We start from the raw sequence: 6,839 nt of genomic DNA, 5'->3' as shown, positions 1-6,839 counted from the left end.
GACGTATTTCCGTAATAAACGTATTTCCGGTTTCTGACCCACGTGACTTAGAAGATAGCGAAGGCACAGGTGGAGAGAAGAAAAGCTTCTTATTGGTGTCACGGAAGTTATAATAAGAGTTTTCAGATACTAAAGGAGGCAGTAGAGTGGAATAACTATTGCTAATTCCCAATGTTCTGGAAAGACACCAGTATCCAATGAGTATCTAAATATTAATGATGATATTTACCACTTTCCTCCTAGTAAGCAAATTCAGAAAGTAGTAAAAGAAAAAGACCTTAGACATATTAGATAAAAACATGCTATTCACGTTGGCACAAATGAACACCAGAGGACATTAAAAAACTGTATAAAAACAGAGCAGAACAACAGTCACACAGGGAATTTCTAGTCGACGAGTGGTGGATTCGTGGAATTTACTCCCCAGTTTAGTAGTAGAAACCTCCATTCTAAATGTTTTTAAAAATCGTCTAAATAGACACTGGCACAAAGTACCTTTTTAAGTTTTACCCAAGTTTTTATGATGCGCAACCGGATAACAGTGAGTTAATCCTACAAGATGCGTCAAAATTAACTGACATCAGCTAACCAGTGACGTCGAAGAAGCGGTATCAGGGATCAGGTAAAGGATACGCTACAGAGACTGTAGTGTTATTGTTTTTAATATACTTTAACTAATTCCATCATGGCCTACAGCTTTGTATGTAGTTAAAGATTTAAGTATGTCGATTATGCCATTGAGTTCAAATTGTATGTCTGATATAGTAGCGTCCGTCATAAGATCGACCCCCTGGCTCGTCGATGTTTGTAGCGTCAATATAGAAATGGAAACAAAGTAATCATTGGCTTTATCTACGTCTGTCATTACAAGATTTCCGTTATTATTTACAAAGGGTGGTATAATATACGTATTAGTCTAGCACTTTCAGTCGATTTTATTAACCTGCGGACAATTTTCCCAAAAAAAAATATATGGGATTTGAATCAGAAAAACGGTATAAAATGGCATTTATGTCCGCATAAAAATGTTCTTTGATGTGCTTTTTTTTTTTTAGATTATTGACATGATTACGTTGTCTCCGAACATTCGTGAAGTTTCTTATAGAGCTATTGGATTTACAAGAAATTAAAAGTCTGTCTCTTTTCCTAATTCACGTCGAAGTTCAGAATTAAACCAGGGCTTGTCATTAGGTCGGATTGTAACGGTTTTAGTAGGTACACACTCCTCAGCTATGTCCAAATATTTTTTTCTGTAAACTAAACACATAAGCTGTCTGGGGAGTGCGCCGTAGATAATAGATCTAGCCAGTCTGTATCGTCTAGTTTACTATTAAACAGTTCGTAATTAGCTTCATTATAACATCTTATGGTTCGTTTAAACGTCCTGGTAATTACTGTGCCTACAGATGTGCACGTGTCGGAGAGTAAAATAGGGCCAAGTAAGGTAGAGCTCGTGCGGCCTACGCGTGTCGGTTTGTCGATTACATTAGTTAGGTGAAAGGTGTGGATAATATCATATACAACGTGTGTGTTTTCTACATTTAAAAGATCAACATTTGTATTACCAACTAATACTTTTTGTGGAGTTTCCTGGATAACTGTGTCTATGGAATTCCGTAGATGATTCCAAAAGGAATGTGCGATGTTAGGAGGTCTATACAGAGTACACAGAAGTATTTTTATATAATATTCCAAGTCAGTTCTACGACGGGTGCACAAGAGACTGGATGTATACACGGCTATCCCCCCTCCCGGGGTTCCCGGACCTTGCGGTTTAACTCATAACCACCCAAGGAGTATACCAGCGTCAGAAATAGAGGGATCAAGGTGAGTCTCGGTGACGCAAACAATATCATAAGAATAAGCTAAATTTTCTAAAGGTGATATCTTATTTCTTAGACTACGAATATTCAAGTGGAAAATAGATATACAGTTAAATTTAAGATTTTTTTATAAGGGGCGAGGGGGGGGGGGGGGGGGGGGGGGGGGGTGGAGGGGGCTGGGGCTGGGTTTTGATGGACATCATCACAGGATATTAGGAGGAGGGGCTGTAGTACATGTTTCAAGAAAAACTAGAGTTATCTATTATGCTACATAGTAAAACACGTAAGTACTAAAAGTAGATTTTACATACATAAACATCACGCTAGCTCTGCAGCCACCGAGACCATGGAACGTTTTAGTATAAAAAACAAACTTTTGTGATATCAATAAACCACGAGTACGCTGGTAAAAGCAACCGATAGCCGCCCGATACTGAACTAAATTATTACCCATGATCATCAAACAACACGTTACATGTAGAGGGGCAATCGGTGACATTTAACATAGCATATTTGTAATAATAGTTTGAACACTCAGTCTCGTGGGGAGGTTGAGAGAAGTCAGGAAAGCATATGTCAAAGGTAGGAAAGGAAATGTAAGATAAGAACATATAAACAACACACATGAGTTAAGAAAGTAATATATTTCATAATTTTTGGTTTACCACAGTTTGTAAGAATACATTTGAATTCTTATATAGCGGGTGACTTATTTACATAATAAAACAAACAACAAGAAAAAAAAAAGAAAATACAAAAAACATATTAAAAAAAAAATCGGTCTAAAAAAGCTGTAAATTTTGAAGAAACGATACCAGACATTAATTAGGTATATGTATACAATGGCGGGCATTAATTAGGTATGTGTATACATACTATACCAGACATTAATATATATAATGAGGTGAAAGTTGTATGGGATTCGATGTGCACGCATATATGCGCCAACTATGTTACTGTAGCAGACTCATTTTTAAATATGCTTATTTACAGATCGACACACATAATCCGTTGGTGTTTAAAGTCTTTGTCCCCGTACTTACAGCCAATCAAGTATAAGGACACATTCCTGTAACAGGTGTCCTACTAAACGTCCATTTTCTTGCCTCCAAATAAAATATTTACCACGAAATCAATACTCATAATACAGCTTTAAAGTATCAAAATCTTTAACCTCTGGTCTGTGTAAATTCGGAATTTAAACGATGAAAGTTATAAAGCTTTGCATACAATGTATGTAGATTTCAGTTTTATGTTGTTACTCTCTCAACTCTGGATGTAATCCACTTCTGTAAGCTGTGATCAAATCAACTGTTCTTGATTCTCCCCTTAACTCGGTATTTTTATCACCGCATGTTATTTCATACCTGGTAATTTACTGAAAATAAAACAACATTAATTTGCTAAGGTTTCTGTTACATGAAATTAAATAAATAAAAAAAAAATGAAAACATATTTATTCAAAGATGGGGATCAACTTAATTGCGCCTCGTTCAGTTACCATAGAAATGACGATATGAAAACCAAATAATCAAATATTGTATAAATGTACAATTGAAAATGAACAATAATTTTCTATAAAATAGAAATAGGAAATGAAGGAACAGGTGGAAGGTGAATTGTGATCAATATCAAAACAAATAGTTGCTACTAAAACTTGAATGATCCTGAATGTTTGTTTGTTTTTTGGTTTGTTTTTTGTTTAACGTCCTATTAACAGCCAGGGTCATTTAAAGACGTGCCAGGTTTTGTAGGTGGAGGAAAGCCGGAGTACCCGGAGAAAAACCACCGGCCTGCGGTCAGTACCTGGCAACTGCCCCACGTAGGTTTCGAACTCGCAAACCAGAGGTGGAGGGCTAGTGTTAAAGTGTCGGTACACCTTTACCACTCGGCCACCGCGGTCCCTAAATCCTGAATGTACGTGTACAATGCTAAATGCTGTATCCTTAATGTACGTGTACAATGCTAAACTTCAAAAACACACTTCCATTTCTGTACGGGGAAATAACATTCCTAACGTGCTGGTAAATACCCTGGGGCGTATGATACAAGATTCTCTAAACTAAACTGCACCATTGGTGTTTTGTCCTTTTGTGACTTGTCCCTGCTGATATTTGGACCCCGAGAAAACAAAGGAGGTAGCTAAAAAAACAAGTTCAAAATTTTGATTGGGAGGTGAAATACTCCTATATATACAAAACATGTTCATAATTCACAATAACTAATTCAGGAGAATGACAAATTCAATTGTATATTCTGAAACGCGACATCAAAATTGTCTGATATTGAAAAAAAAAAGTTTAGTTTTCCCCTACAAATACCTTGTATTTATGTTTACATACCCATTGACATGTAGCTGGTGCATATATGATGGTTACAATCCTATATCCCTCCACGCCAATCTTTCACGCCAATATCATCCGTCGGCTAAAACAGACAACGGCATAATGTATACGGTAAGAACAATGTACCGACTGTTATTTATGTTTATCTGTTACACCCGGCAAATATTTTAACAACAACAACAGCATTGTTGAAATTATAAGTAGTGCATACAGCACGGTGTGTTAAATAGTTAAGTTATAACGTAAAAAATCAAAATTCAGAAACCATGTTCTATATCTGAAAACCGCTATTGGTTGGAAGTTAATCTCGCGTACGAGAACAAAGTTAAAAAATCTAACGGAAACTTGTATAATATTGATTACTCTATACATATTTAGGACAGTTGATAAATATCCACAGCTTCTAGATTAATCTTTACTGAAGAAGTACATCTTTAACCGTGATGACATCAGTACTCCCTCATTCATGATAAATGTTCAAATACAGGCATTCCCGGTATTAACGTAGTCTGCAATATAAAAATCATTCGTTAGGTGAATATATCCCAGAAAAAAAACCAAATAAATAATTAATAAATATTAAACAATAAATGAAATCCAAATAATTAATTAAAATCAAATAATTAATAAAATCAAACAATTAATGAAAATGTTAAAAATGATAATCGTATAACAATGATATTAATGAAATTATTTATGAAGCGTTTCACAGTATTGTTCGTTAATATACCTCAGGTAAACAAAATTATCGTTTCAGGGAATAACTCGTATAATTTAGATACACTATGCTAAATCTTCCGTGGATGCTTTGACTTTAATGTCATAATTAATAAACAATTGATATACATATTATATGTAAATTAGATAAAACAAATTGTCATCGTGTTGAAATGTAATGTAAATATTTCTTTTCAAACGGTATCTTTGATTATTCTTTAACACAAACCTTGTGAAAGGTCCAGGATTAATGTAGTCTTCTTACGAAGTACAAACTGCGGAAAGCCCGGTAGAACACAGGCCCAATAAAAACAATATTGTTTTAGTATTTTGTGATGATACAACATGTAGGTAGATAAAGTATTTGTGTAATAAATGAATAGTTATCAGTACTGCATACATGGATTAAAAAGACAAATACACAGCATATCGGTCGTTATATATCACAAATCTTACAACAAATACATTGTTAATGATGTTTTGGATTTATATAATGTTTAGTTTTAACAATCGATGAAATTGCTCCAGGTTAAATATTTGTCTTTTGTTAAGCACGGAATTCGTCCATGGATAAATGAATTATTCAATTTAATACTATACATACATGTACCTTGGTTGCCATATAGAGAGCATTAGAAGACTGCATGACTCAACAAGGCAAATTTCAAAAGCAGGATACCCGAGTGATTCATATATGCATTGCAGCATACTGATCGAGGAAATCATCAAACTCACTCTAGTTACTTTAATATTTCATCCATACACACCAGACAAGCAATGTTCAACGTCACATTAACCACCACAGGACAAACAAGGTACGCAAGACAGGATAAACACAGGTGTACACGGATAAATGACAGGTGATTCACGTGACGAAACAATACAATGTAAAACAACCTCATTGTCATCGTATGTATATCTAGTTCGATTTGTGTAGTAGATATGTTTTGTTTGAATGTGCGTCGTTGCTCTCCACCTGACGAAACGCAGTGATAACGTTGCTATAACTGATGAATATTTTTCGTCTTATGGGATTTGTGTATATCTTTATTTTTCTGTATCTTGTACTGTTTTGTTTGACTATGTATCTGTCATTTCGCCAATGTAGTATATTGAATTCGATGTGAATAACCAGCTTTAAACCAAGACGGAATATCTTACCTGGCCTGTCTAAAATAAAACTTACATGTAAAATCATTCATGTACAAAATATTATTTTCCCTCTCCAGGTATCATTGTTTTCTTTTTACAAAGATGTAATATGCCCATCCATATATAAAAGGATAAATCCTTAAACATTTTTACCAAAATTTTGTCACCGACTAGTTCAAATATTAATTCAAGGTAGGCTGATGCCTGAGTGTAAGGGAGAGGGGCATGTAGCATACAAGTTGAGGACATTAAGTATTTATCATCTACTATCATCATGTATATACATATTTCTTATATTGTATGTATTATTTCGCCAACAGCGCTATAAATGAACTTACCCGTACATTCCCCGCTCTGCTGATCACACTCAGCACAACTGCTATCGCATGTCATCGAACAGCTTGTACCATAAAATCCTTCAGTACAGCCTAGCAACAAAATATGTGACGTAATTGGTAGCGTATCATAATGATGAAAAAGCGGATATAAGTAATTCTTTGTGATATTGCTTTAATAAAGGGCATAACGTGAAAATGGGATGTTATTTTTAGAACTTCCTTATAGCTTCTTAAGCATTTAGGATGAAAAAAATGCAAAAATTGTTAAAGTATCAATGAAACAAATACCAAATTCTTCTTATACAGCAATACATACATATATATATTCTCGCTGATATCTTATTGCAAATATTTAATTGTTATATTTACTTTCAGATACGTTAAACTTCACTTTCTCTTTGCTTAATCTGGGGTTTAAGTTAAGATTTTCCCCTGTTTGTTCAATTGAAAGAACGGCACATGTG

Source organism: Pecten maximus, chromosome 4, assembly GCF_902652985.1.
Source record: "Pecten maximus chromosome 4, xPecMax1.1, whole genome shotgun sequence".
In the NCBI taxonomy this organism is placed as follows: Eukaryota; Metazoa; Mollusca; class Bivalvia; order Pectinida; family Pectinidae; genus Pecten; species Pecten maximus.
Note: the sequence above shows the minus strand (reverse complement) of the source record.